This window comes from Stylophora pistillata, chromosome 6 (genome assembly GCF_964205215.1).
Source record: "Stylophora pistillata chromosome 6, jaStyPist1.2, whole genome shotgun sequence".
In the NCBI taxonomy this organism is placed as follows: Eukaryota; Metazoa; Cnidaria; class Anthozoa; order Scleractinia; family Pocilloporidae; genus Stylophora; species Stylophora pistillata.
In genome coordinates this window covers 6123207-6143213 of record NC_142524.1, presented here as the reverse complement: position 1 = coordinate 6143213, position 20007 = coordinate 6123207, and the positions used below count along the sequence as shown (strand labels likewise).

Below are 20007 nucleotides of genomic sequence, written 5' to 3'. Positions count from 1 at the left end.
TGGATCGAAGCACTCTGATATACCTCATAAACGCTTTCGTCTTTTGCAAACTTTTTTATTGTTCGACAGTTTGGAGCAACACAAGTAATAAGAATATCAAAAAACTTCAGTTAGTCCAGAACTACGCTTGCAGGATCGTGACTGGCTTGAAAAAGTACGATCACATCACAGAGGCACTGAAGTCTCTTAAATGGCTTAACGTAAAGAAAAAACTACTTTTTAATGACTTAGTCATGGTTTATAAATGCATCAACAACTTGACTCCCAACTATCTCTGTGAACGATTTAAACAACGTTCCGAAATTCACCAAAGAGATACCAGACAGAAGAGCGAGCTTACGTTGCCCAAGTGCAGGATCGCGGCTGGGCAAAAGGCTTTTGCCTTCCGTGGGGCTAAAAGTTATAATTTTTTACCCAAATTTATCAGAGACACAGATAGCCTAAGTGGTTTTAAAAAGAAAATTTTTAAGAATATTCTTAATTCGTAACATGTGACTTTAGTATTGAAATATAAGCTAATTTTTTTTTTTTTTTTTTTTTTTTTTTTTTAATATCATCTTATCTTATTATGACGTTTTTACGACTTAATATCTTATATTCATTTATGGCGGAAGAGCCCCCAGGGGGGAGCTATGCAATAAAGTATGTATGTATGTATGTAAGGAACTTCTTGTGCAACTGAGAGACCGTTAATGCGCGGTCAACCTGGAACCTAGTCAAGTCTCTCTCAACGGGTCCTCCCCATAGTCTTCTAACACCAGCTCTTCACACCTACTAAGGTACCCCGGGTAAACTCATCGACTTGACTAGATCGTCGATACTGTCCATCTTCACTGTTTTCAATGGATTTTTACAAATATCCTCTTACCCGGTGTACCTTAGTATGTGTGAAGAGTTGGTGTTAGAAGACTATGGGGAGGACCCGTTGAGAGAGATTTGACTAGAGTGCAGGTTGACCGCGCATTAACGGTCTCTCAGCTGCACAAGAAGTTCCTTCCACGCACTAGAAGAATTCAGAACGGCCGTTAATTTGAAATTCTCGCTGGATTGGTTGCTCGACAAACCGACTCTAGTGGGATTTTTTTCGGTGAACTTAAAGGGCAACTATTTGGCTTTCGTGCTGCCGAGTTTTGATTCGAGGGAAAGTATTTAAGTGTTGTTTTCGAGCGATTTTGGCGAGCATTTGTCAACAGAAGTTTCCGACCTTTCCGTATCTTGTGCACGGTGACTTCGGTGGTAATTAGGGCGTCGAGCTAAAACACATTAAAACGGTCTCAAATCGCGAGCAGAACAACACAGACTACTCTCTATGAAGGCAAGACTTTATTTCTTTGATTATTTCACACAACTTTACATTTACGGAACTCAAAAGTAAGTCCAACTAAACCACTATACAGACTCTTTAATAATCCACTGTGAATTAAAGAGCCTGTGACAGAGCTTGGGCCAAAAGTGACGATAACATGAACGATTCGTGCGTGAAGACCCGAACACCGTGAATATGAAGTGAGCTTAAGCTTACTGCAAATTGGTTTGTGTGACACTTCGTTGATTTCATACCATGAGGTTGCTCTAAGGAGCCTTTCATTATTCAAATAACGACCAGGTTACATTTCAACGGACGTTACGGGTCGGCGCTTACAAGGGTCAGCGGACGTAAAAATAGAAACCACCAAGGTAAGAATGTAACGAAGTACATGCAGCCCACCAATGTAAGCTATTGTACCAAATGGACACTATCTGAGGCTATTTTTCACCTGAATTCATCGTCATTCATGGCAATAGTATAAAAATGTTTCACTTCAGGATTTCTGGCGGCGGAAGAGTTGTCTTTTTTTACTCATGTTTGACGTATTTGCTTGGATTCCGCCGTAGTTTGGAGAAATGAATGCTGTCACGCGACAACATTTCCTAGATTCAACTCGCCTCAGCAGATGGTAAATGATAATTATTTTCTTTTTCTATCTATTTTTATCTTCCTTTCTCTTTTAATACCATACCCTTCTATTTAGGATGGTATTTGACCGCCTAGCAGGGTTAAAAGTGACTTTTACCACACTATCCACGGACGTATTGGTAACAGAAGCGTTTCGCCGAAGTAGCAACATAACGGGGAAAGAGTTCCATATAACCCCATACATTAATTATGCATTGATTTCTTAAAGACTAAATATAAAGGTTTCTTTGCAACACTCTACGCGTAATTAATGCGTGGGATTATATGGAACTCTTGCCACATAACGGTAAACACTGCAACTTTGAACGCTACGTACAAGGTCAAATAATTTGGCCGAAGAATGTTTTTCCAGAAACGTAATGTATATCCTTTTAATGTCTGATTCATCACTGTGATTGCTTTAAACAGCGTTGGATTTTGTAGAAATAATTATTTTAAAATCATCTCCGACGCTTCATCTAATTTGATATGCAATATTTGAAAATTTATTTTTGATTCGCTTCTGCAGTTTTTCGATGTTTATCGAATAATGTTGCATTAAAAGGCCTTTTTCTTCATAACTGCGAAGTTTTCTCATTATTTTTTTTCTTAGGCGCAGGGGCTCTTAACACTCTGGGTGAATTCTACCAAGTAACTCCACTTCTCTCACTTATTTTCTCTTTAACAACTCTGACGCTGACTAACTGATCGATTCTGATGACTCTTACTTACTCTGATAACTCTGGTCGACTCTATCTGCCCGATTCTATAAGTCTATAGTATATGTTTTCGTACTGATTATCGCTAGGCAGGAGTGGGCAACTGGCCAAGTAATATTGGTAGATTAACCTTTTGTTGTCAGAAAAATAACCCAAACACTTTCACAACAGAGCCACAAATGAACAATAACATACTTAATACTTTCGATCAAACGATCAAGATTGGACTGCCGTATCCAAAAGTAGAACTCTAGTTTGGATCTAAGGCAATTTCAGCAGACAAACTAAGCACGTCCACGAATGGAAGATCACTATGAACACAATTACAATCAGAAACCTCATCACAATAGCTAAAATCCAAACAACAAACAACCCAAGCCATCCGAAGAAAAATAGGTCCTTGTCCTTGCTCGGCTCTCCATGACAAGAGCGTCATTCACTGCATGTGCTTTTTAAAAGTTATGTGGTACAGTTAGTTGATTTGATGTCTCTGATCAAAAACCGCAATCCTCATTCTGCTGTCGTTATGACGGTTTGGCCGGGAGTTGTCTTTTCACAAATCGGTCCGATTATTTTATTCGATGTCATCAGAGAACCACACCCTCCTTTCATGGTAATTCGTAAACCAGGTGGATGATTCAAATTGTGTGTTCTAAAATACTCCCTTCGAGTAATTATGCAGCCGACCTATCGGGAGGTAAAGCCGGTTTCACAACATTACCAACGATTGTTTTCCTATTGAACTTTGTCGCTTGGGGTTTCTGAACATATCACTCTGATTATACTACTCAAAACGTAACTCGAAGCCTAACTCGAATCCAAACTCGAGCATACCGCTTTCCCGAAGGGTCAACAGACTTTGTTCTTTGCGTGCTGTTTAGTGGAGACTAAATTTGCATTAAGTAGTTCAAAATAAAGAGGAAACAACTAATAACGTTAAGTTAAGGTTTTATCACAGGAAAGATTGAGTAGGATGAATTAGCCTATATGAGGGTATAGATTTTGAAAATTCACAGTGACTGCTGCTTATGAGTTAAACAAGTTAATGTTCAACCATGGATACGATCCATACCTCTCCAGCTGTCATCACCGAATACGTGATGTGTTCAGGAATATTCGAATACTCAACTATTACCCCTACGTACTGGCATTCTAAAGGCATTCATAACATTCAAGGTCCTCAACGTGCCATTCGGGTGTGTAAATGTCAATCAAAGTGTGACAGAGGGTGTGTAATACTCGTATTTGCATATTTTCCAAGACACGCACCTCTGTCACACGCTTTAGTCGTCCTGCGTTCCAGCCGCCGACGCTCCACTGGAAGAAAATATCCACGTATTCATATTTATGCCAACAATGTTCAATAGAAAAGTAATCGATGGTAATGTTGTGAAATCTTTACCTATCGATAGGTCGGCCGTATGATTTCTCGAATGGAGACGGTATTTTGGAGCAATCGATTTGAATTCGGAAAAACAGTGTCAATTTTAACAGGATTTCTTAGGTGTACTTCAGGTTACCCGTGGTTAGATAAAGCCACGCGTCGTAAGAGCAGTGTGTACCGCTCTGCATCCCTGCGAATTTGGTCCCAAACAACTGAGCTTTTAGTGCAAGGATGACAAGTGTGTGTAGTGGCGAACGCTCCAGCTTGGATATCAATTAGCTAGGGTAGGCCCCATTTTCCTCTTCGACGTATAGCTTTTTATCTTCCCCATTAAGGTTCAGACAACACTGAAAACACATTTGGGTCTAAATTGGCGTTCTTTATTAGGCTTTCACCTCTTGACAAACATTTCAATATCTATGCAAAAAAACAACTTATCTTATTACCTTAATTGTGCAGTTAAAACATGTTTATGCAATGAAGCGGTAGTTAAAGGCTACATACTAATTATCGATCAAGGGCACCTAATTTCACCAAAACGCTAGAGTCCAAATAAATTTCTTATCTGTAACCGATGACGAACACATCGCTCCAATCTTCCCGTTCTTGCAATTTTCCTGCTATGTGCTTGATCTTGCTCTTCTTAGCACCATTCGGGTCGTAGGCGGGAACCAATATCACTCTTAAGTTCCTGTCGCTCGTCTTTATCGGAAACCACAGGTTGGCGGAGTTGATAACGTTCATGTCCTGGCCAGTGGCTATGTTCATGTACTGGCTGTAATCTCTGCCATCTTGGCTTGTGTAAATATTGTAGTAGTATCGTTGAAAGTCGCCTTCTCCTTTCGAAGTGATGAATGTATAAATAAGGACCTCTTCTGCTCCGTTTGGAACGGCTTTATCGAGCGAGAGGACAATTGGCTCCTCAGTGACAGTTTCTGGAAGTTTGCCGATAGACACGGGATTTTTTATGGGCACCCAGTCACGCTGCATATTTTCGTTGGCCTTGGGATTGCACAGAACTTTCTTAAACTAGGAATAGTTTAGATGTGCAAAATCAAATTGGGGAGAGCGCGTTTTATACGAAAAGACAACTCCCAAACTGTCATAATGTCAGCCAATGAGGTCTCATCCACGTGGTTTACGCTTTTCAATCAAAGGTTGGTGTGGCTCTCTGATGACATTGAATCAAATGATTGGACCGATTTGTATGAAAAGACAACTCCCGGCCAAACTGTCAAATATTTTGAAAGCCAATGAGGATTATGGTTTTTAATCAAAGTGGCATCAAATCAACTAATTGCGTCACATAACTCTTAAAATAACATGTAGTGAATAACGCCTTTGTCATGGAGAGCCGAGCAAGGACAATGACTTATTTTTCTACGGATGCGGCAAGACTTGGTGGGTTTGGAAGTTAGCTCAAAGTTGTTTGGGTTTTAGGTATCTTTTCATTATCATGTTTGATGAAGTGTTATCAAGTGCTCAATCGCTCTATCTTCTCGAAAGAGCTAACAAAAGTTAATTTATAAGTGTAACTGTTTTGAATGAACTACAAACTTCCTAGTGGATTTCATCCAATATCTTGCCAAGGTTTGAGTTCAACTCAAAACAATTGAGTTTCTTGCCGTTTTATCTTATTCAAGATTTTGAAAGGTTGGAAAATTCCACTGATCGTCAATTCCACGATCTTTACCCATTTTTTTCGAGGTAAAACACTCGACAACACTCTTCCTTCCGAACATGAAAATGGTATTCGTAGTAATGAATACTACTTGAGCAATAGTGAAAATAAAGCCTTTCAAAAGGCTTATAGGTTTTTGCGAACCCATGAACGCAATAATATGGTTCGGAGTTCATGCTTCGTCTGGCCAGCGTAGATCTTTACCTAATCTTTTCAAGGGCCATCAAAGAAATCAAATCGTTTGACCGTTTCTTTCATTGACATAGCTTTCCTTTAAATAACAGAGAGTCTTCGGAAATCAGCCAAGTGGTTTTTGAACAGTTTTACCGTGTTGCGTCGCCTCTTACACAGTTCAGACTTGTATGCAAATTTTGCTTGTCCGACGTGCTTCAGTTCCCCTTTTCTCTTCAGGAATCCCAGCCTGCAACCTCCACTATTTGTTGAATACAAATGGCTGAAGGTTGCGTCTGCGAAATGGAGTGGCGGTTCAGAGCTAGAGACTAGTTGTAAAAAGCATTGTGTTCTATTTAAACATTGAAGGAGTCCAATTCAGCTACAGGTTCTAGAACCGACGAAATATGAATCTAAGGTAACTAGTAAAAACAAAATACAGTGGTTTTACTGCAAATTTACTTCCCCAAAGCACCTCTTGACTCGTATGCAAATGTTGTTTGCAAGTCGTGCTTCAGTTGCGCTTTTACCTTCGGGATTTTTTGAAAAGAACATTAAGTCAGCAATTTTGTCACCAATTTTAGAAAAAAAGAATAAAAAGAACGGCTGAAAAAAAATTATCGAAACTATGCATTGACATGTTCAGCTTGAGGAGCAGGCGTCTTTCTAAGGATACCGAGTGTGTATTACGTGCTTGTGTGCAATAACCCCAAACAACATGGAACGTTTGACCTTGATTAGATTTTGGACTGAATCCAACGTAAACAATACCTCCATTCTCAGCTGCAACTTCAGAGAATTATCACATTTGCGCTTATTTTAAAGAATTACCAAATCTTTATTTCTCTGAGAAAGTTATCAAATTTGTATCTCATCTTACAAAGTTATCGAATTCATGCTTTTCTGAGAAATTCTTGATGTAATGAAACGTTCGTGATATTTTGTCTTTATAGAACAAAGAACTTGGTTGTATCGTTTGCATGATGGGCTGTCATTTCAAAAAGGAACCAAAGACAGAATTAAAGGTAACTAGACGCATATCTGCGTGAACTCGGGCGTTCAATATCGTACATCTGGAGTTATCTTTAAGGGACTGCCATATTGCCATCGTTACTGTCATCACGCAATTTCATCATTACCGGTCACGAATAAGTCTACTTGTGTTTATTTTTGTCTGCTGGAATGTAATGAATGTTGTTATGGTACTAGACAACAATCAAAATAATATATTACCATATAGGAGTAAGTTCCTGTAGATGCCAAAGGTTGAAATTCAAGGACTTTTTCAATTACTTTAAATGCCAAGTTTTAGAAAATTGAAGGACCACTTTTGGAAAGGTTTGCATAAGCAATTTTAAAATCATTTAATATTATTTCTCAGGTTTTCCATGAAAGTACTGTAATTTTCAACTTGAAAACTGCTAAAGAAAAAGCATTGCAAAAATCAAGCCTCAGTCCTCAAATTTAAGTACTTTCAAGGCCTTGAGTTTTTAATTTTTAAATGCAAGCATCTTCAAGGACTTTTAAGGCTTTTACAAACCCTGAGTAGGTAATGTACTTGTCTTTAACTGCAAGGAGAAGGGAATTTTTGATCTATTATTGGAACCAAGTCAAAGATTGTTGCCAAATATTCACCCTAGGAGAGTTGTCAGAAATCAGTAGATTGAGGCAATATTACTGTTCAATAGTTCATATTAAGATGAAACAATTTTTAATGTAATAGAAAACTCCGAGCCCCAGATGGGACTTGAACCCACGACCCTCCGTGATCTAGTCGGATGCTCTAACCACTGAGCTACTGGAGACTCTTTAGTGAGCAAGGGTCAATTTGTGGGCCTTGACTGGAACCGCATCGCGCGGCTACACAGCCAAATATTGGTAAGCACCCGTGAGACTCACTAACAGCATCACGCTGTCACATTAAGGCATATCAAGATGCGGCCAACCAACCTCCAAAGTGAGCATGTAAAGATGAAACAATTTTTAATGTAATAGAAAAATCCGAGCCCCAGATGGGACTTGAACCCACGACCCTCCGTGATCTAGTCGGATGCTCTAACCACTGAGCTACTGGAGACCCTATGGTGAGTAAGGGTCAATTTGTGGGCCTTGACTGGAACCGCATCGCGCGGCTACACAGCCAAGTATTGGTAAGCACCTGTGAAACTCATATTGCTTCTAACAAAAAAATCTCTGAACATTTAATACTGCTGATGGCTACAACAAGAGAAGCAGTGCTATTTACAGTTTCAGTAAGTTCAATTAAAGGCATTCGACTTTCATTACATACCAAGAGGGAATACACATATTTCGACCTTCTTGTGGGTTTCAAAATAAATGTCATACAAAAATCTGAAAACCAAATCAAAAACACTGTGCATTCAACTATTATTTCTTACAAGATTTTTGAGAATTGACTTGCTGTCAACTGAATCAGACAATATTCCTTCACTGTAATCATTTTTAAGATCTAAACTTGCTTCAGTTCCACAAACATCAGTTTTTGGCAAATCATCTGACAGTAAATACTTGTTCAAAGATTAGTTTCCATAATCTTTTGCCATACTGTATAACATTAGATAAGGTGTTTCAATTCCAATAACTACATGATTTTATTACGGAGTAGCAGAGTGAATAGACAGCCACAGCAAATTTCACATTGAACTTTCTGGTTTCACAGGCATGACTGAAAATGGGCACTATTTTGAACTTTATCAATTTTAAGCCCTTTCAACTCAAATATATCGTTATGCATACTCTGAAAATAATGTACTAAGCTATTCAGTGATGATACTTCAAGCAGCACACATACACCTCGAGAATGGCTTCTACCATAAATATCCCTTGCATGAGAATCCAATATTTTCAAGCCCACAATGCCTTTGCAATAGGTAGCAACTGCAGTACATCCTATTGTCAAGACAAAATTGTTGAGATTTTTGGCTATAAGCATTGCCAGAAATTTGGGTCAAAATGCCGGACGCGCGTGCGTATTGAGAAGTTAATGGCGGCGAAATCGTGTAAGGAAATGTATGGGATTTCTACAAAAATCCAAAATACCACAAATACGAGTAAGATTATTCCTTAGCTCCGACTCGAAACATGTTCAGTACAGATTAAGCTGTACTTCTACCATAAAATAAATTCAAAAGCTGTTTGTCTACTTACTCCCAGCAAAGTCAGCAATGTTCGATATTCGAGGCTAGCCATTACCTCTAGTCTGTTTCAAATATAGGGTAATTCATGACAAAGTGTCGCCGATTTGAGGAGCAACCCTCCAGGGAGTCAACTAGCTCCGACTCGCATTAACTAAAGGGAAGTTCGAAGTAAGCAAATCGTCCATAAAAAGAGACATTTCTTGACAATGAGATACTTCCAACAGAGCTTGAAAATTGCTATTTTTGCTCTGTGGAGTCTGTGATCTGAGACCATCCTCGAGGACGCACCAGAAGGGAAAGCGTTAAAAGAAAAACCCTCCGCGAAACCTTCGAACTGTCGCCATATTTGTTTTTCTAATTCAGCAATGTTTGACGGGAAATAAACTCATTCCAGACCCCCTCATACTAAAGTAGAGCCTTGAATAAAAATCTTTTCGCGCGAAAATTAAGAAGCAGATCAGAGAGATCTGTATTAGTACGTTCGTTGAACTGTGTTTTCAACTGGAAGAAAAAGCCTTTTTCAAGTACGATTTGCCTAGATCTTCCCATTATTTAATGCAAGTGGTTTAAGCTACAATTTCCAAAATGTCTGACATCTTCGACGATTACAAAAAAAGCCAGTTTGAGTGGACATTGAAGCTTAGTACAGAGTGTCCCTTGCATTACGTCAGACAGCAAATAGCTATAAGTCGCTCTCCCTTAAAAATACCAAGAAATCAGTTCAAAGTTGTTTTTATTTTGCTTTTTTCTCCATAAAGAGGGTCCACAGAACTTAAATCGTTAAATATCTTATATGGAATTTGTCTTGACCGCCATACTTGTTTTCATCCGACTGCAATCCGCTGACCAATGAATGCGGGAGCAAAATGTCCTCGATTTCTGGCGATGTGAAAAAGGCTCTATCTAAGGAGGTACAGTACTGATATCCTTCTATTGTAGCTTCTTGATGAATAGTGCCAGCGTAACTTTTACTGTATTGAAATTCATAGTCAGTCTGGAACACATTTAAAAGTGTGGGTAATTCTGTCTGCATTAAAAATGATTGGCTGGCTAACTGAGACAAACTTGAATACAACTGATTTCCAATATTGATTATTGACACTAGATCATTAGCAGAATTGATTCCTTGTTTGTTATTGTAAATCAAAGAGCATAAACTCATTGCAACACACTGTTGTCCTGAATTTTGTCCAAATACCAATTCATTAGCTTGGCTATATGGTGCCGTTATTGTTTTGCAAGGGTCAATGTAGATTGGAGTAGGACCAGGGTTTTTCTCTATATCTGAACTCAGTTAAATTTTACGATAGTTTGATACGTGTCTGACTCTTACAAAGACACATGGGTCTATTACAAGAAAATATTGATAAATACCGACCTGCTTTATACTTCAATTTAATTATCCTTTGATATACCCTCACAGAACAATTCAACAAATACTTCTTCTCATGTTGTGTAACTTTATATGACCTTATCCTCTTCGTATTAAGCTTACAAACATTCTTTGTAACTCTTCTAACCTTCACATAACGACGTAATCAAGAGGAATTCGGTATGCTTGGACGAATACGCTCATAAAAAAAATAATTGCTTCAGTTCTCTGCCTTTTCTTCTGAGACGTTTCAGAGCAGCTTCTTGTATTCTACTGGGTGTTTGATCACGTCTAAATACACGGTTGTATTTACACGTAAACATAACATGAGATAGCTCGTTTGATGTAGCAGGTTTCACTTGAAAGTTCTCGATAGAGAAATCTGGAAATCTGAAATCTTTTAATCTGGAAAGACTCCTTACCAGTGGTGATATCAACCCAAATCCAGGGCCTACCTCGTCAAGGAATAGCACTAAGATCTCGTGTTCTACTTGTATGAAGACTGTCGCCAAGACGCATCGAGCATGATCGAATGTGACTTATGTTTTAAATGGTGTCACATCAAATGTGGTAAATTGCAGTAAATTGCTAAATACTCCTAATTTTGCTTGGTCTTGCCCTGTATGCATTCAAGAACTCCAGTCTTTACATTTTGCAACCGTTAGCGATTCGGAACTTGAAGACTTGAATATTAATGATCTCTATCTTTCTGGCTCGATTTCGAATGACAATCATGATGCTGAGACCGATAGCCTCCGGGACATTTTTCAGTCTTATGAAAAGAACTTTAAACTGGCTCACTTAAATATTAATAGTGTTGCTGGATTCAAATTTTACGTCATTAAGAATTGGTTATTATCGCGACGTCTTGATGTCTTGGTATTAACAGAGACTAAAATTGATGAATCATTGCCTGACTCACAGTCTGCAGTCGAGGGCTACAGACTCATGCGATGTGACAGATCCATTCGAGGTGGTGGATTGATGATTTTTTGGCGCGCTCTAAGATCGTCTTTCATCATGTTCAGATGCCGACCGTGAATAAACTCGAGTCAATTTCAATTAAACTAAAGATCGGTAAGAAATGGCTTCAGGTGATTGATGCTTATCGACCTCCATCTGTCACAACAGCCGTATGGTATCATGAGTTATTCAGCTTGTTAGACTCTGCTTCATCAATGAGTGATGACCTCATCCCGCTTGGTGATTTAAACTGTAACTTAATGGATCCTGGTACCAGTGGTCGTGAGCTTCTAGACTCATTTTGTGTGATATATTCAACCTGGACTGTTTGATAGACAAACCTACAAGGATTACTCAGTCATCTCAAACCTTAATTGAACCTTAATTAGCCTTACTTACTAGCAACAGTAGAAGGTTTCTTAAATCTGGAGTCTTTGAACTTCATCTCAGTGACCATTCCTTGGTTTACACCATTATGAGATCATTTTCTAATTATCATAGATTAAGGAAAGTTACTTATAGGAACTTCAAAGATTATAACAAGGACAAGCTTTTCGATGATCTGGCCTTAATTCCCTTTCATGCTATCTCTGTGTTTGATGATGTATCTGATCAGGCTTGGGCCTTTAACAAGTTATTTACTGATGTCATAAATACTCATGCACTCATTAAACAATTCCATCTTAGGGGTGGGCATGTGCCATACCTGACTCCACAGAGGAGGAAAGCAATTCGGCACAGAAACAATTTATGGAGGAAATACAGACGCGATCCTTGTATTACCAACTGGAATTTGTACAAGAAGCAGAGAAATTTGTGTACTTCACTTAGACGGAAGTCAATAGCTAATTACTTTCATCAGAAAGCAGACCAGTGTTCTTCTAAGCCATAAGATTTCTGGAAATTCGTTGATTCTCTTTTTCATTCTAAGAAGGGTCAAGCAAATGACAATGTTTTACAAGAAAATAATGACTTTATTACAGATAAGTCTATCATAGCTAAGTTATTTAATGAATACTTTACTAGTATTTGTGATAATTTTCCTTTACCGAATAAGGATATCTATGGTTCTGATTTTTCAAGCCATCCTAGTATCCTAACCATTAACAGCTTTATGTCTACAATTAAGGATCAGAATGATCAGGACAATCAATTTAGTTTACATCCCACTTGCGCTTTCACTGTTACTGATATAGTTCTCTCTCTTTCTTCTTCGAAATCGTCAGGTTATGATAATATCCCTATTCGCCTCGTTAAAGATAGTATTCCCCCTATTTCCCAAGTTCTATCTAATTTATTTAATTATTCTACTGCTACATGTACCTTTCCTACTTGTTGGAAATTGGGCCAAGTCACACCTGTATTTAAAAAGAGTATTGAATATTCTAAAAGTAATTATAGACCTATTACTACTTTAGCCACTTTTGGCAGTATATTTGAACGAATCATTGCTGGTCAGTTGAACAATTTCTTTAGTGACAAGCTGTTCCAATTTTTATCAGCCTATCGTCACCATTACAGCTGTGAGACTACTTTGATAATTTATTGGAAGAGTTTCGAAATGGTCTGGACAAACAACATTTCGCTTCTAGTATTGGTATTGATCTGTTCAAGGCCTTCGACAGCTTGCCACATGATTTAATTTTAGCCAAACTCGCTGCCTATGGTATATCATCCAAAAGTTGTGCATTTATAGGTAATTACCTAACTGATCGCTTACAGAGAGTAAAATTAGGCGATCAATTTTCAGATTGGAGTCCTCCTCTTAGACGAATTCCTCAAGGGTCTGTATTAGGTCCCCTTCTTTTTAATATTTACCTAATTTATTTATTATTATATAGTCTTCAGTCCAAAATAAGTTCATTTGCCGATGATACTCAGGTCTTTGATATTAATAACAATGTTTCCCTATTACATGGACACCTACAAACTGATCTTGTCACTGCTCATTCTTGGTTTTGCTCTAATGGCCTTGTGATGAATCCAGATAAATGTATTACCATGTGGCTGGGTAAGAGTAATGACACTACTATACCCTGTTTTTCCATTGGGAGTCAGGAGATCAGTTTTTGGGGGGGGGGTGGGGGTATAAGCTATTGGGTGTAACCACTGATCATGACTTAAAGTTTAATGAACATATAGGTAACATAGCACGGAAAGTTAGCAAGCAAATTCAAGTCTTACAAAGACATAAGAAATTAATTAACGTCCATGCCAAGGTTAAATTATTTAATGCTTATCTTTTGCCTCATTTAAATTATTGTTCTATTGTATGGCATCATTGCGGAAAAGGTAATTCCAACAAATTGGAACAACTTAATGTACGTGCGTTGCTCTTTATTTACAATGATGATAAAAGCTCGTATGAGGAATTATTATTGCGTATTAAGCATCCTACTTTGTATAATAGAAGAATTCATAATATTTTAACACTGGTATTTAAAGCTTTGCATGGGTTGGTTCCAGAATATATCTCTAGGTTATTTACTTTACGCAACTGCAAGATTAATCTGAGGGGGGATAATATTCTTATGATACCTAGGGTTAATACCACTAGCTATGGCCTCCACTCATTGGCCTATCAGGGTAGTAAGCTATGGAACTCTCTTCCCAATAACATAAGACTGCTACACGAATTAAGTCAATTTAAATCCGAAATTTCTAAATTGAAATTCGACCTTTAGAATAAATTTTAATTAGTTTTTATCTTGTTTAGAAATTATATTACAATATCCTTTGCTTTATAATTATATTTTGTATTTTATATATAGATAGTATTTAGATAGTTGGTAATTAGATTAATTTTAAATATTTCAAATTTAGGTAATTTAACTCGGAGATATTAGCATGTATTTGCTATCTTTAATTCAAGTATAAATAAAGTTATTGTCATTGTCATTGATAGAATGTTTACTCGTAAATTGATCTCTCGGAGAGTTCACGGGCCGACCCATTCCCAAAACGCTCCACAATTTTTAGTGTGGGGCTACTGATAACGATGTATACTGAGCGTAATAGCCATCAAATTTCTTTCGCGTACATCAGTCCACAAAGGTAGCCATTGCTTTACCATGCGCTTTAGAGTTCATTCTAGGCATGCGCATACACTTCACGCATGCGCCGTAGTGGAACTGCGTTTTGTGAACGAACGCAAAAAAAAAACAAACAAACAAAGCCGAATTTATACCTCGGGCGTTTCCTTCGGAAAGCCCGAGTAACAATTCCCAACACTCCTCATAGTTGAAATGAGGTGAACCGTCGTATGGTTGGATGTCAAAATACGTCCTAAAATTCAAAAGGAAAAGGTGTAAGTCTCTACAAGGAACTGGGAAGTGAAATTTTAAAGAAAAGTTGGCCGGCAAAATTATTAACCCGGCGAGGACGGCTTGGCAAACACTGCAAAACCTCAACTGCCAAAACAAAGACTTCCAGCGAGATATACAGGCATATAAGTTTTCCTTGTTGACCCTCGCTTCGAACTGAAAGCCGATGCTTACCTTTATAATTTGGATATATCAACAAAGTTGAAATGGTAAATTGGCCACCGTAATGATTACAAAAGCTGACGTTTCGAGCGTTAGCCCTTCGTCGGAGCGAAAGATGCTTATCTTTTCCATATTCAACACAAATTTGAGTTATCTATACTTTGAACTTTTTCAAACCATTTTGCCATAAGCGAATAAATTGAAGCTCGAAATGGTGGTACGCCGTGTGTGGTAAATTCTCAGTCGCCACCCTTTAACAAAGCCGATTTCAACATCATGCGCTTTTCCAAGCAGTGTATAAATATATCTTGTCTTTCCTAAAACTGTTATGAGTCCACCGAGTAAATTTTCTTTACCCCACCATGCACATTCTCTTGCGAAAGAAAAGTAAATGATATTTGATACATTCCCGGCAAATAATCAGACACGTTTGCGATAAATACAAATTATCCTTCGTTAGGCAGGCGCCCATATTTCACTATATCATGTCGATTGGACATCGTAAATGTAATATGAAAATATTCATGTCTTCCAACCAACTACTTGACGTAATTATGCAGTGCTTATGCTATCAAATAAAAAAAGAAAAGATTCATTTTAGTTTCAGTTAAATTGAGGTGATTTCTAATATAAACACTGTATGACAGAGGCGACTTTCTGGCGCGCGAAGAGAATAACAAAGCTCTACGTTTCACGAATCGCGACATTTCAAACATTTTAGAATGAAACATACTGCGTTGAAGGTAATTCTAAGCAATGAAGATAAAAAACACCAATGCAAATAAAGGTAAATGCCGAAACAAACAACATTCAATTCATAACAATTAACTTCTGCCTTTTGTCAGCGTTCACTTTGGCAACTGAGACTAGGTTTACACTAGAGGAAATTGTTCCGGATTCATGATGAATCCGAAACGTTTTAGTACCGGATTCATTCTGCCGTTTACACGAAAGTGGACGAATCCGAAATAAAAACTTCCCGGTTTGGCCGTGTCTCCGGAGATTTTGAATCCGGAATTTAAAGTGGGAAATTTGAATCCGATAACTTTTGAATCCGGAAAGTTTTGTCGTGTAACCGCTTTTTTTCTCGAATCCGGATATTATTTCCACCTGCAATCTTTTGAGTTTGCGGTGAAACCAAAATGGATCTGGTGCTAACATTGCTGGCGGTCTCCGGTTGCCTAATCTTGTAGCAGGTTCAGGCGATAAATTTTATCATGTGTACCGCAGTATTTCTAAAGAAACGCAAATTATTATTGCAAGGAAGTTTAACGTCAGCCACACTTAATCGCCGACGACGTAGACTGCTTGGCATCTGTCCAACTCAAATTTGCCTCAGTGGCATCTGCATCTACTCTTGCCTTTTTTGGAGGAGGCATTTTCACTTTGTCGATCGAACGACGAAACAACACTGGGCTTGGTAACCATTCCATTTCGAATGTTCCCGGAGTTGTCGTTGTGTGTAAACGGTCAGGAATCCGAATATCCTTTCAGTGTAAACGCCTACGAATCCGAATACTCCAAAATTGATGAATCCGGAATCATTTACGAATCCGGAAAACTCTCCTCTAGTGTAAACCTAGTCCTAGTCTTAGAGTTTCTAATCAATTTTGTCAGTGTTTACGCATACGAAGAATGATCTTCAAGTCAATCATTTCTAACTTGTTGCATGCCAACTGGGGCTGTTCTTAGTTCCAATTGACTCGTGCTCAGTTATGCACCGAAGCTGGGTTCCCGTAACTGCAAAGATAGTTCTTCTCATTCCAAGGTAGCAATGTAAAATGAATCCGACGCGGGCACTGCGGTCTTCTTTAGCACAATAATTATCATTCCACAGCTTAGATTTGTTTGAGAAAAAACTTTTGCCTTCAAATTGAGTCGGTGTCCTCGTACATTTAATTCTTAGGAGCATACATTCTCGTTTTTCGTAGGTTTCTCTTAGCAGTTGCCGCAAGAGAACCACTCACGATTTCCAAGACGTGAGCGACTGAGCGGGTCGGCGTTTCTTCTTGAAACTCATTTTTCTGACTTTCTCTCTCTTTTTCCCCAACAGAGGCCTCCTAAAACTGGTCACAAAATAAATGTTCAGATAAAAGGTTCAGCTACATTGACTGAGACATTTTAGAGCTCAGTTTTGTAAAAAAACAGCTTAACTTTGTTTGAATAACGGGCCAATAGAACTTGTTTTCACATCATCCGAGATTTCCAATCACTCGGCCCGAGAACGCCTGACACTATGAATTCATTTTCGTCATAGCAAAAATATCTCGGCTTGAATCTTTGGCGAACAGCAATATCTTTACTTCAATAGGAAAGAGTTGTCCTTTATAAGGGTGGAAATCCAGTAAAGGAGCTAATCTTCAACGCAAATGGAAAAAACAATATGGACTGGTTCTATATCAACCAGCTGAAGAATACACCTTGGTCCGACATCCGAATGGAGCCGTGTAATCTCTTTGCTATCGATCCAAAACCCGGATATGGCCGCAGCCTTATCACCAACAGCGTGTACAAAGGATGCCCAGGGGAAGACGGCTGGATGGTGATCACTGGAAGGGGTTGTGGATGGGAGCAATCAAAGCCCCCCCAATGCCATTCTCTACAGCAAAGTGGATGGACAGACCAACTGGAACAAACACGGTAGGGGAAATTGCTGTTGCTTGCCATTTACAAGGGACAATCGGTTCACCGACATTGCGTTCTATAGCTAACACAGGATGTAAGCGCGACCACGAAAGAGATATATATTGATATATAAGGCAGATCAGTAGGCGGAATACACTAAAAAATCCTATGGATATTTCATCACATAAGTTCATTCGACTTTTGATATCATTTCAGTTCTATATGACGGTAATGAACACAGTTTTTCCTGCTCCCAAAAGTAATTTTCCCTGGTAAATAAATAAGTGACTTCTGCACATGATTATTACGCAATAGGACCCAGCTTCTAGAGAACGAATGACTTAATCTATGCCTAGAAAACGTTACTTCTGTGGGCACATGCATAAAGAATACCAAAATGGTGTCATTTAGTATTTCCTTGATATTGCAGAAAACGTTGGAATTGCAGATGTTCTGGCAGTTTTTGTGCATTAGGTAGGTTATAGAAATAAGATAAAGGAAAAGCCGTAAATTTTTGAAAAAAAATCGCTATTGAAGGATTTAATGGGAAGACTTTGTAAATACTGTAAAGAGCGGAAGATATGTTTTTCAATGACTTTTTCTAAAGGTTTATTTAACCCTTCAATCTCTGAAAGTGACTAACTTCTAATTTCTAGTAAAGGAAATGATCACCAATTAATTTAAGAAGCTCCTAACCGGCTAACAAAATTACCCTTGACTATACCAGAAGAAATGTGAAGAGAACAGTGCGCAGAATCCGAATATCAATATTAGGATGTGAGAGATAAAACGGCAAATATACCATAATGAACATAGTACGCATCGTCTGATTGGTCCATTCATGTATTCAAGTTATGTCATAAAAGAAATAGAACGCACTTGGGATGTTAAGAGAACACTCGGGAAGCTTCTAAATCAGTCGCCTTCAGCTCATGAATTGTAAGCTTTCCTCGTGTTCTCCCAGCATCTTGCATGGCTTTAAAACGTTATAGAGCCCGGAAAAATCTTTTCCATTACTTAAAAAATACGATGATGATCGCTAGAGAATGAACGACAAATTCCACTTTCTTTATATTTATACAGAATGGTTTGGATGACAAAGCAGAATTCTTGAAAGAACAACGGGAGCGTCAGTAGGAAATAGTTTAACTTGACCAAAAAAATCAATATTACCCAAATAGCGATCTAAATAAATCGAACAGCGAAGCGACGAAACAAATATAAGCCCTCTGGTCGTAATTAGATAGGTGGCTTTCTTTTTTTACTTGCAGAATCGAAGTGAGTCACATCGGACTTGTCTTCCACTGGATCAGATGAAAAAGATTTGAGGCAATAAATGCTATTTTGCTAGCGTAACTGGGGTTGGGTGAAGGAAGGTGTGAGCTGCTAATGTAAGGAGTTTTTTTGCTGTGCTTATTGTAGAATTTCAAGCCTCATAATCTGGAAAATGAAAAAAAAAGAATGATAAGCTCAAAGGCTGTGGTCAATTCTCTTTGTTACTGCTGGGGCGGATCTAGGGGAGGAGTGCAGTGGGTGCACCTTCCCCCTCCTTCTCTGAGATGATATGCGCTATATTGGTGAATTGGTTCAGAAAAGCACACACAAAAGACTGGATTTATTTTTCCAGCGTGTTAAGTAGTTTAGTACTAATGACTTACACTGTATGTAAAGCGCCGACTAGTTCGAAGCTTCAACATACCGGGCAACCTAAGGCAACTTAAGGGCATTCAGTTGTCGTCCATGCCCGGTGAATGGGAAATTTAAACCTTGCCCTGGTGGGGTGGGGCATTTGAACCGGCAATGCCGAGTCTTTCCAGTATAATACATGTGTTTTATGGACGAGTTTGAAGGTAAACGGAGTCGGCTTTCGTGAGCGAATGACTTAGAAAAACAATTTTCAAATCCTTTAATGGTGCTTACAATAAAAAAAAAAAACCAACAGTACCACCAAAACCTAACACGGGACTTTGCTAAATTCTGCAACATTTGTTGATTACGTAATGAATCGCTCAATATTGTGTGGGGCATTTGATTGCAATTTTCGCACACGGGTAGGGTCGGGAAGTTGAACGAGCTCATCAAATGTTCAAATACAAGGTGAATTAAAAGGAAAGTCGAATCATGCCACTTTACGTCCTTTGTAGAAAAAAAGTATGTCGGTATTTACGAAAAAAGACCTCGGAGATTCAGGTTTTCTTTAAATTAGAGATCTGTAAGCAACAAGGAAGCATTCAGCTTTTCTCATTTACTTTTGACAGTTAGAGCGAGGAGTCAGCTCTCGGCGACAACATTTTTATAGACGGGTGTGGGGATATTTCTCTCCTAGATGTTGTTTTATGGTATCATAAGGCTTGGAAAACTTCGAAGTGCTCAATTCAGGCGTCAATCATTGGTTATAGACGTACATTTTGTGAATAATTGAGTCCGCTCTTTGTGCATTGTCAGGTGGAATTTTCGAAAATGTGCATATTATGTTGACCGGCTGCACTGGAAGTTCGCCGAAACCACAACAT

General features: G+C 38.5%; 2 long non-coding RNA genes and 1 pseudogene across 7 annotated transcripts in view; 2 read left to right on the top strand and 1 right to left on the bottom strand.

The window, feature by feature from the left end:
• LOC148727945 (uncharacterized) overlaps positions 1-18908 on the top strand; it is a 33927-nt pseudogene extending 15019 nt beyond the window's left edge. The window contains exons 4-5 of the transcript XR_016002561.1: positions 17925-17968; positions 18766-18908. The product of XR_016002561.1 is annotated as an uncharacterized LOC148727945 (transcript). The remainder of the gene's footprint in view (positions 1-17924; positions 17969-18765) is intronic.
• LOC111319343 (uncharacterized) lies at positions 720-14280 on the top strand. Of its 5 annotated transcripts, none has more exons than XR_016002559.1 (4): positions 4391-5440; positions 6845-6916; positions 7615-8041; positions 12072-14247. It is a non-coding gene; the product is annotated as an uncharacterized LOC111319343 (long non-coding RNA). The 5 variants fall into 5 exon arrangements; XR_002693745.2 differs by lacking the exon at positions 7615-8041 and adding an exon at positions 6132-6309 and having other exon boundaries at positions 12072-14245; XR_016002558.1 differs by lacking the exons at positions 4391-5440; positions 7615-8041 and adding an exon at positions 784-1937 and having other exon boundaries at positions 12072-14280.
• On the bottom strand, positions 2836-4370 carry LOC148727946 (uncharacterized). Its single transcript, XR_016002562.1, has 2 exons — positions 3728-4370; positions 2836-3342 (listed from the first exon to the last, which is right to left on the bottom strand). It is a non-coding gene; the product is annotated as an uncharacterized LOC148727946 (long non-coding RNA).
• Positions 18909-20007: the final 1099 nt, after the last annotated feature.